The following is a 12,096-nucleotide window of genomic DNA, read 5'->3' on the forward strand; positions in this document are numbered from 1 at the left end:
TGGTCCCAATTTCATTGATCAGTATTGAATGCTGTGAGGAATTGGCAAGCACTCCTTACCTGTTGCCTCTTCTTTTCCTATGTTTTCTCCTTGTTAAACTCCAGAAACAGTGAGACAAAGGGTGCACCAATGCAACAGTGATACTCATTAGACAATATGTTGGAAAGCTTTACAACTTGGGGGAAGAGGAATGGAGGGGCAGAAATTGAGTAGAGGATGGAAAATTAGAGAAACAAGGGAGGGAGTAACATTTCAACAAGAAATGTCTTCATTATACCCTTATAGCGGTCCGCTCTGTTAACCATATGGATAGCTATGTGTTTTCGCTAAACATGAAATACCATATTAACCATCTTCATGTGGCATTTGATTACTGAATTGGTTTTATGATTTTATGTTATGTCTTAACATATTAGAAATATTTCCATGCTCTTCTATGTCAGCTTCACACTTTCATGTAATTGCACTTCTCCATTGTTTCTCTTCCTTTATATTCAAGAATAGTAACAGCAATTTGGCTTGTATCTGCCCATGTGTGCATCGTGTGTGTGTGTGTGTGTGTGTGTGTGTGCGTGTGTGTGTGTGTGTGTGTGTGTGTGCTGAAGACATATTTAGACTATTGCTCATCAAATTATTATTTTCATTTTAAATATAACATGAATTGCTTTCATGTGAAAGCATAGTTGTCACGTTCCACAAGCCTCAGGCTGCAGATAATATTGTTACAAAGCTTCCTCAGCACTACTGGCCTTGTTTGTACTAAACATATTTATTTGTCCAGCCACCCAAAGAACAGCTAGGTCAAAGGTAGGGATATTTGCATTACCCATAGCTCACCCAGAGGGCTGCTGTTTCTTGTTTTTAATCTATCTGGGAGATAGACTGATGACTTTTCATAAGAGAAATAAAGCAATAAAACAAAGTTGAACATTTTTCTTTTTAATTATTTACCACAGAGTCATACTAACCTCTGCATACTTCTGGGGTCATTTGAAAACAAAGTTCTTTACCATAGGAATGCATTTTCATTTTAGAAAAATGACTAGTCATTTCTACTGAACTACATATTTCGAAAGATATATCCAATAATACAATCAAATTTCTTAGCTGCTGCTTCTTCTTCCTCTTCTTCCTCCTCCTCCTCCTTCTCCTCCTCCTCCTCTTCCTCTTCTTCTTCTTCCTCCTCCTGCTGCTTCTTCTTCCTCTTCTTCTTCCTTCACCTCCTTCTCCTCTTCTTCCTATTCTACCTCTCCCATCCCTCCTTCTAATCCACCATATATATAGATCTTTAAGTATGTGCATGATTATGTCTTCAAAATAAATATAGGTTGAGAGGAATTTTGGCAAGTCAATGGATAGGTCTTTTATCATTTCATTTTCATATATGTATAAACTAACTGTTTATAAGTTAATTTTTGCATATCAAGTTCATCACTATTTTATTTTTTTTAATTTATGTGTCTTTGAATGTTAGTTTAAGATGTTTTGCCTTTGTGGATAGTAATGAAAATACACTTCAGGTGTGGAAACCATTCATCACTCTAAGGAAAAGAAATATAAAACTTTCTACTGTTGGTAGCCTTTCATATACCATGCTCTTCAGCTTAAATTTTAACCAATCACATAGATTGTTTGAAAAATATTTTCATATTTGACATTTTTGCTAGCCATTTTGTGGTTGTCAATGCCCTTTTTATTCGGTGCCAGTCCTGGGGATGAACTCAGAGCCTGGGCACTGTCCTTGGGCTTTCTCAAGGCTAGCACACTTCCACTTGAGTCACAGCACTACTTCTGGCTTTTCTATGTATGTATGTATATGGTACTGAGGAATCGAACCTGGGTCTTCATTCATGCTGGACTAGCACTCTACCACCACTAGGCCGAACTCCCAGCCTTGACAACAACCTCTTTGAAAGAGGGAAGCCTTTACTTTGTTTCAGAGTTAGTAATCTCATCAATTTCAGCTCCTGGTGAACTAGGTCAATTGCTGTGATCCTGAAGATAGGAGAGAGAACATGATGGAGGCAGGGTGTGACTGAGAATAGCTCATGACAGCCAGGAAACTGAGATAAGGTGGCAAGACCAGGGCAGGATAACCATTAGAAATTTGGTCCACACAGCCAGGCCCACTCTCAATTTGTCCATTCAGTATGAATCTCTTTTTAGTATGATTATCTTTTTTTCATGGGGAGGGTGAGGAGGACATTTCATGTCAAAACCATAACAGTATCAAAGAAAAGGCTGATTAGAGTAGGTGGTTCTCAGATTATGTGATGGTTTATATTGTTAAGGTTCACAAATACCATGCTTTTTCTTAAAGAAGGTCACAAAATTAATTACATATGTACATAGACAGTATATGAAATGGAAGAAGATGTTTGCAACAGATAAAGACCTAATATCTAAAATTAACAGAGAGAAACTAAACTCTCAAACAACTGAATGAAAATGGGCTGGTGGTAAACTCTTCTGAAAAGTAAAAATGGCCAATAAATATATGAAAAGGTGATCAGCATCTTTGGCTGAGTTGGAAATGCAAATCAAAATACTGAGATTATATCACAACACAGTTAGAATGGCCATCATCAAGCATGCAAATACAAATAAATGCCTCTGTAGGTGGGAGTGAAAAGAAACCATGGTTTACTGTTGACAGGAAAGTAAACACATTCAAATGTTCTGAAAAGCAGTAAGGAGGTTCATCAAAAAACTAAACATGGAACTACTTTATGATACAGCAGTTCCATGTTTGGGCATTTATTCAAAGATTATAAACTAGGATATAGTAAAGACAGTTGTAAAGCTATGGTTATTATAGCACCATTCACCAGGGCAAAGGTGTGGTGTTAACTCAAATTCCCTAAAGCAGGACATGCATCAAGAAACTGTGACACATACACACACTCACACACACACAAACACTGTATTTATATACATATATCTGCTAAATGGTATCATTTTACTCATACATTAGAAATAGTGAAGTTGCATCAGTTGCAAATAATAAAAGGCCCTGTAAAAATGATGTATTTTTATTAGAATGTACTTGAAGTACAAGGTGGTTTCATTGTGATATATCTATACATTCCTACAATGGTATCTGATTACATTCCTACCATTCTCCTTTTTTTTTGCCAGTACTGGGCTTGAGCTCAGGGCCTGAGCACTGTCCTTGGACTTTCTCAAGGCTATAGCTCTACCACTTGAGCCTCAGCACCACTTCTGGCTTTTTTGTGTATATGTGGTACCAAGGAATTGAACCTGGGTCTTCGTGCATACTAGGCAAGCACTTTAACCACTAGGCCAAACTCCCGGCCCCTATCATTCTCTTTCATCCTCTCCTTTGCCCCTTTCAAACACTTTCAACAAGTTTCATTATTCTCTTTTCATACAAGCTTATGAAGTAATGTGACCCTATTCATCCTCCTTTACCCTTTCCATTTGCTCCTTGTTCCCAATGTTTTCTTCTTCTTACTGAACCTGTCATACATCCCTGCCATTCATTTTTTCATAGATATTAATTGTGCAAGAGGGTTGAAGTATCTGCATGGGTTTTCAGAATATATGTTTAACTTCCCCATATTCAAGTATGTATTATTCACATTTTCAAGTTTGGTTATCTAAAGCTTACTGTGCAGTACTTATTATCTAGGTCTGGGGCCAGCATTGTTTCTCTATTAAGAGTCAGACACTTCCTGCAACAAAGAACCTATGGTGCTTTTGTGTGATATGTAAGACAAAGACAATGTATACATGCATGTGTCAGGTTTCCAATAAAATTAGCCTAGAGACTAATTTTTCAGTTATTTATAATATATTCTATATGAAATATCATTTATTTTTCTGTAATGAATATTGGAACTTGTAGCAGAATGTAAATATTCCCAGCATTTTCTTCAGTGAGGATGTATTACAATGAAAAATACATTAGTATAACTCTTTGATATTTAGTGAAGGTGGAGGTTATTTATATTTACTCTTAAGTTCTTTAACTCACATGTGTTAAGAATTATTTTACTTGATGTTGGTTTCCAAACAAGCTCAAGTACTTTCTCCAGGTAGTTTTCCTGGAAAACTTTCCAACTCAACATTATATTAAGCTTAATTCTTCACTCCATTCCTGGCAAATGCAGAACTATTCTTACACGACTTAGTATACTATCATAATAGGAACTACAGCTCAAATGAAAGGAAAAGCAATTCTTATTTCATTTATTAATGTGCATTCTTGCTATATTTAAAGACCACGAAAGTACTGAAACTTTAATTTGCCTAGTAAATTGTTCATTAAAGAGATAGATTTGACTGGATGGTAGTTTTTACTTTTTAGAAAACACAAACTTGCTATTGATACACATAAATTCATATAGTTAAAACATTATGCTGTGATGACAGATAAAACACGTGAACTTTGTTGCCCTTCATAATGTTAGAAACTTGTAGAATTTTTTGAGCAATGGACAGACATTTGTACAATGTTGAAAATCAATACCTACAATTTAAAACAAAGCAGCTATAATTTAAAACCACAAGTAACTTCATGTTTGATCTTGCTCAAAGTGTTATTTGAGAAGGCCCACACATAAGTTTATAGTATATAGAATTGAGATATTATAGTATTCTATTTTTATCTATGTGTGATAGAATTTCCAACTTCTACCATCTTGAAAACTAAACTTTAGGGTTTTTCCTTTTTCTCTTTTATTTAATCTGTCACAATTAGATGCTGAAATGATTATACCTAGTGTCTATTAAAGTTTAAATTTATATTGCCAGTTTTTGACCTTGCAAATAATAGTTTCAAAAGAATATAATTACTCACATGCCTAATTTGTTACCGGTATGATTTTTTATCAGTTGTGATTATTAGATAATTTATGGGATATTGTGTTCACTCAGTAAGTAATGTGTAAGATTTTTTGTGTTCCCACATTTTCCTTACTGAAAACAGTCTGTGACACATATTGCATTTTTAGTTCTATTTTATAGGACTGCCAACTATGAGAATTTCAGCACTATTTAATTCCAACAAACCATTCAGAATATTTTGGTGTCTTGTGGATTATAGAGATATGAGATAAAGCATGACCAAGATAAAACATGTTTTGGTAAAACCATATATTGATTCCTTCATTAATAATTTCTTTCAATTAAGATGAACTTTTCAGTGTTTAGAATTTTTCTATGAGGTCTCTAGAAACATTCAGTTTGAGAGAACTTCCTTAATACATTTTATAATTTAGAGATACATTTTCTTGGCTGTTACCAATTTAGTCACATACAAGCAGAGATGTTTGATCGTATCCTATTCCCTGACTTCACATTTTTAGTCTCAGCTGGGCAGAAATGAAAGATTATGAGTGTGTTATATTTCTATAGCTCTTTCATTTCTACCCCAAACCTAGCTTACTTTCATGTCTGCAATAAAAATTTTGATCCATGTTGGATTTATGTGAACATTATATTTTTCAGATTGACCTACAGTGTGACAGAATTTTGCAATAAAACCTTATCAGGTTGCTATATACCACTGGAATGAGGTACCTTTAAATTAGATGGAAGATACAGAATTGGTTCACACAGGATGAGCTGACTGGATGAAAAGTGGGTTTTACCTTATTTCATATTTTTGGAGTATATAAGCCACTTTAAAAGTTTGCAAGTCTTTAAAGCATTAGCTCTAGATATTTCAGATGTTCTAAGGTTAGAGACTGCAGTGAACATTTTGAAAAAACATGTAGAGAAATTTCTGATATTATATTAAGGAAAGTTGAGAGAAGTTCAGGAACATGTTGGTAAAAAAAAGTAAAAGAGTAGGTTCCCTTGTATAATTTTCTTCTGACAGACAGATTGAAAGATGAATCATAAATCTGATCATTGGCATTAGTTATTAGTGTTGCAATTCAAAATTGGCATGATTTTGTTAAGAAAAATAGTATTTTGGTGAGTTCACAAAAATAGTTAAATGTTGAAATCTGTAGGGCCATTTGAATTTGGAGACAACTCAGAGATTCCCAAAGCTACCTTGAAATCTGGAGTACGTACTGATTAAAACAGGTGCATGGTTGGAATATGAGTCTTCAACCATTCATTTAATAGCACAGTAAATCTATGCTTTTTTCTCACTTGGAAAATGAACACTGCTAATCTCCTATCCTTGATGTAATGAATGAATACTCAATAAATGTAACTAGGGAACGGTTTGTGACGTGCTGTAAGTACATAATAAATGGCATTTGGTATTATTTTAACTGTGTTTGGAATTTTTTTGGGGGGGGTTATGGGGTTGACTTGAATTAGGACTGGGTACTGTCCTTGTGCCCCACTTCCTGTTTTTCTAGAGATTATTTGGGGATAAGAGTCTTAGGTCCTTTTGCACCTGGGCTGGTTTTGAAACTTAATCCTCAGATCTCAGCCTCCTGAGTAGCTAGGAGTACAGGCATAAGCCACTGTGCCCAATGTGGAATTCTTTTTATGGTGAACTCAGGGATGCAAGATTTTCAAAATGAAAGTCCTGGATCTAAACGCATAGATTTGCTCCTTTGAATTTCAAGTTCAAAAAGTTATTTAACTGAATGAAACAAGCATTTATAACACAATGCATTTTATCATTTATCAGGTAAGGAAAAAACTGTTAAGCATTCTCTCTCTCTCTCTCTCTCTCTCTCTCTCTCTCTCTCTCTCTCTCTCTCTCTCTCTCTCTCTCCCTCCCTCCCTCCCTCGCTCCCTCCCTCCCTCTTCTCTCTCTCTCCCCCTTCCTCTTTCTCTCTCTCTCCCCCTCTCTCTCCCTCTCTCTCTCTCCATATATACATATATATATATAATTATATATATAATTAACTAATTCAAAATAGGTTTCCCTTTTTGATTTTACTTTCAAAAAATCTTGACAAAAGTTGGTCAGGTTATGAACCTCATTTCCTTTGGAATACACAGAAGGCTCTTCTACTTGCCGACTGGAAAGTAAATTGCTCCTTCAAATTAGTATTTGTTTACCCAGAAATTACTCTTACTGTGTAGTTATAGTGCCATGTTTCTCCTCCTTCTCCTTTTACCACACGTGTAAGTACTGATAGCTGTGAGTCCTGTGTGCTAAAGAATATGAATGTCACATTTGGAATGTACATCAAAGTATATTGCAGTAGTGGCCAAAAGTCTTCATTAAACTTTCGAGTTTAAATTATTTTTCTTTTGTTACTGATTGCTAGAAGTTTCAATGTGTTGATTCCATAAATGCCCACAGCATACTTTGGTAGATTTTATATATATATATATATATATATATATATATATAATTATCTGTCCTCATAACACTATATTCTACTGATGACTCAATAAATATAATGTAACCCATCACATTTTCTTGAATTATAACCTAGTGAAGGTGGTCTAAATTTTAGACCATGCTCTGTGATTTACCTCTAACATGAATTATTATAGTAATACACACATTAGTTATGGTATGTCTGAAGACTGGTTTTACCTAATTTTTTATATTATATTTAAGTAGCTGTACAAAGGAGCTGCGATTTAACAAAACATTTCATAAATTTCATATATTTCTCTTTTAAATACAGGTTACAGTGTTTGGATTTAGGACTTTGTATTTGTGCCTGTGCTTTCTAAACTGGCACTCTATTGCTTAAACCATACTTCCCAGCACTGCTTTTAAGGACATGAAGTCTTGTGAAATCTTGAGCTCATGCTGACTTCCAGCCCTGATATCCCATATGTCAGGATTCTGAGTAACTTAGATTACATGCATGGGCCACTAGTGCCAACCACTATCATTTATTTGCATTGGACTATGGTGGTAATATCCCTATTATCTTAGGGTTTCTCCCCATCATTAAATCATCAGTAAGAATCTTACTCTCACTGCCTCATTCATACCATGGTAAAATTACCCCTATTTTAAGTGTTCAAACATGAGAAGGGGTACCAATGTGCAAGAGTAATGCACTTACCACCTGATGAATGTAACTGTAACCCCTCTATACATTATCCTTATAATAAAAAAAAAGAATGAGGTAGGTACTTTGAAGAGAAAAGCACTTAGTGAACTGTGTGATGCTATTTAAAAACAGGATGGAGGCATAGCTGAAATTAGTATAGCATCACTTGAGCAAATAGGTGAATGAGCAGGGGATTCTAAGTTTAAACTCCAATTCAGAAAATAAATAAATAGAATATGAATGGTCAGGGTATGTTTTTTGGGTTACCAAGAGAAAACTAGCAACATGTAGTGATAAAACAAAGTTCTAAATTACTAAAGCATGAAGTACTAAAACAAAGGATGTCAAAGCACACATACACATAGACACATGCACATAAACTTACATTCTCTAACAATCCTACCCTCAGATAATATGTCTAATATAATGAGAGCATGTAGGTAAGATTCAGGGGGAAAATGAAGACTATTTAGTTATATATTCAACTTTTTTCCTACCTGTCTGGATGCTCTCTGACTCAGCTTGCCGTATGAGGCCTCTATGTGATATTTGTCAATACATAAATGACAAGAAAGTGAGCTATTATTGCTATACATATTTGTCATTTTCAGATGGCAATATAGCTTACATAATATTTTATGAGACCTAAATTTTTCAAGGCAATAAAGTCCAGATTTGCTTAGTACAAACAATGTTAGACAAACCAGGCAGATTCTGCTAAAATCTTTTTTTAGACAAAAACTTTAGAACTTCCAGTAGAAGTGTAATTAATTTCTGGAAGAAAATTGTGAAGGTGATCTTCTCTCAAGACATCCTCCATTTCTGTTTTCTTGTGTCAAGGAAGATTATGGTTCCAATAGCTGCTTAAATTCTTTTTTCTCCCAGGAATTCCTGAAAATCCTTTCATCACAGAACAGGAAGAAAGTTGGAGTAAAAGTGTACTTAATTCAATGGCTACTATTTTGAAAGAGATATTGTTTCCAATCCCCTTTTTTGATTTCCCCTAGGAAATCACATCAGCAGTGGTTGAGAAAAATACAACATGGCCGTGCAGCAGTTTGTATCACAGTTCTGAATACTATGGCGTGGTTCAGGGAATTGTAAAGGTTAATAATCCCATATGAAAGGAGTGGACTTGGGTATGAAGGTCAGTGATTTAGGAAAATATTTAACACTGAAATACAGGTTATCAGAGAGTGCCTTCAATTTGGCGCTATAGCAGATAAGAGCCATCGACATCAGATGGGGAGCCAACAGGACTCAGAGTAGACAGTGATAACACAGGCAATGGCAGTGGTGAGAAAACATGTAAGGCCCCTTGAGGCTTACTTTACTTTGGCCTGAGAATGAGTGAAGAGAAAGAGATACAGAAGAAATTTCACTTGACCCAGTTTTATACTGGAAGGAACTGTTACTTTGAATCAGCAAGACAAATTCATTTAGCAAAAAAGAATATTGTAGGCTAAATTCTGTTCAGTGCTATTATAATAACAATTATAGTTGTGAGAGATTAAATTCATTACTGTGAAATTTCAAGCATGCTCTACTAGCTCTGCTAAAGAAAAAATAAATAATACAGGGGAAGTAGAAATGTAAAAATGTTCAACTTCACTAATCATGAGGGAAATGCAAATGAAAACCACAATGAGCTATCACCTCACTCCAGTTAAATGGCTATTAACACACAAAGAATAAGGGTGACAAGTACTAATGAGGGTATAGAGAAAAGGAAGCCCTCACAAACTTTGGTTGGGAATATAAACTAGTGTAGATAGCCCTTATGGAATACAGGAAAGGTTCCTCAAAAGAATTAAACAATTTCATTTGATCTCCACTGTGCATCTATCCAAAGGAAAAGATATATGAATACATATATATGCATATACACTCATATGTTTTATATATAATTATATATATTTCATTATATAATATATTGTTGTAAAGAGATATACAGAAGGATTGCATTTACATAAGTCAGGTAATGAATGCATTCCTTTCTGAATACTGTCATCTCTTCCTTCAATTTCTCAGTTTTTCTTTTCTGAACTCCCTTCCTCAAAAAGTAAATTTTCATTTTTGGGACTTCATTTTGAAAAACATCATTTTATGTGTTCATATTCACATATTACTGAATCTTCATCATCCTCTCCTAAAAATAACCTGCTTTGGTCTTCTGTGTGAATAATTAGATTCCTATGTAACTTACCATATCTAAGGGTAAAATTTTGTCTTTCTTTATCCATTGTGTGTGTATGTAGATTTATAGGCATATTCTAATTACTACAAATGAGAGAACTCATGTAACCTATGTTTCTTTGTTTCAGGCTTACTTCACTTAGTTAAATTTTTCATAATTCTTTCCATATCCTTACGAATGGGGCAATATAATTCTTTCAGATGGGAGCATATATTTCCAGTCCATTGTATATGTACACACACACATGCACACAATCATATATATATATATATATGTAGATAGATGATAGATAGATATGTATACATAGAAATATATCTCACATATTCTTGATTTATTGGTTCACAGAAGGGCATCTGGGTTAATTCCATATCATGTATATGCTAAAGAATGCTGCACTGAACATGGTTGTGCTATTAGCTTTATGGTTGCCTGGGTTGTAATCAATTGGATAAAGTCTAAGGTGTGGAATTTCTGGTCAAATGGATTCTGAATGTTTGGACTTTAAAGAACCTCCATCCTGCTTTCAAGACTGGTTAAACAAGTTTACATTCCCACAAGGATGTCCACTCTCTTTTTTCCTCTTCATTATAGTACTGAAAATCTTAGCAAGGGCAATAGAGCAAAAGGAATCCAAATATGGAAGAAATAAGTAAAACTATCCCTTTTTACTGATTACTTGATCATGTATTTAAAGTGTACTATAGATTCCTTTCCTAAGTTATTTGAACTGACACAAATCTTTGGAGAGTATCAGGGTACAAAATTAACTCACAGAATTTAATAGCTTTTTCTGTATGACAACAATGCAAATATGAAGACTGAAATCAGAAAAGCAACAACATTGGTAAGAGCCTCAAGAAACAGTACCTAGGAACTAACAACCCAAGATGCAAAAGACCTCTAAAATGAAAGTTTTAAATATCTCAAAAAATAAGTGAAAGCAGACTAAAGAAAATGCAAAAAATATTCTATGCTCCTGGATTGGAAGGATTAAAATTGTGAAAATAAAAAATACTGTCTAAATTTATCTGCAATTTCAATGCACTAGCCTTCAAAATGCAAGCAACATTTTTCAATGATACAGAAGAAGCAATCCAAAAATTTTATATGGAATAGTAGAAAACCCCAAATAAAAAGAATAGAAGATCCCAAATAGCTAAAACAGTTCTTAGCAGGAAGAACAGTTCCAGAGGAAAATCATTAGCAAACTTCAAACTCTATTGCAAAACTCTAGTAATGAATACAGTTGGTACTGGCTTAAGAGTAGGTCCAAAGGACCACCTGAATAGAATAGAAGACCTAGAAGTGAATCCATAGATATATAGCCACCAAACACTTGATAAGGAAGCCAAAAACAGGATGGAAGAAAGTTTCTTCAACAAATGCTGCTTGGAGAATTATCTATATATGTGTGGAAAATTAAGTTAAATCCTTATCACCCTGCATCAGAATAAATTCCCAATGGATCCAGACCTCAATATGAGGTCAGATACAATGAAAATATTACAGGAGTAGGTAAGGGAAACACCAGGGTTCAGTGACATGTGTCAAAACTTCCTAAATAAGGATGCAGAAATGCAACAAATCAAAGAAAGAATAAATGCAACTGAATCAAACTGAAGAGTGTCTGTATTGCAAAAAGCCAATCTAGAGAGATAAATAGATGCTCACAAAAATGGCAGATCTTTGCTAGCTATACATTAGACAATGGTTTCATATTTAAAATATAATGTGCTCAAAAATTAAAAGCTCAGAAAACAAATCCATAATAACAACTCCATAATAAATGGACTAAATACGTAAAGAGATTCATCACAAAAGAAGTAAGAATGGCCAAGACACCCAGGAAGAAATGTTCAACATCTCTGGCCATAGAAAAAATGCATATCAAAGCAATATTGAGATTCCACTTGATCCCAGTTAGAATGGCCACTATCGAGAAAA

Source organism: Megascapheus bottae, chromosome 10 (assembly GCF_031878675.1).
Source record: "Megascapheus bottae isolate mThoBot1 chromosome 10, mThoBot2.hap1, whole genome shotgun sequence".
In the NCBI taxonomy this organism is placed as follows: domain Eukaryota; kingdom Metazoa; phylum Chordata; class Mammalia; order Rodentia; family Geomyidae; genus Megascapheus; species Megascapheus bottae.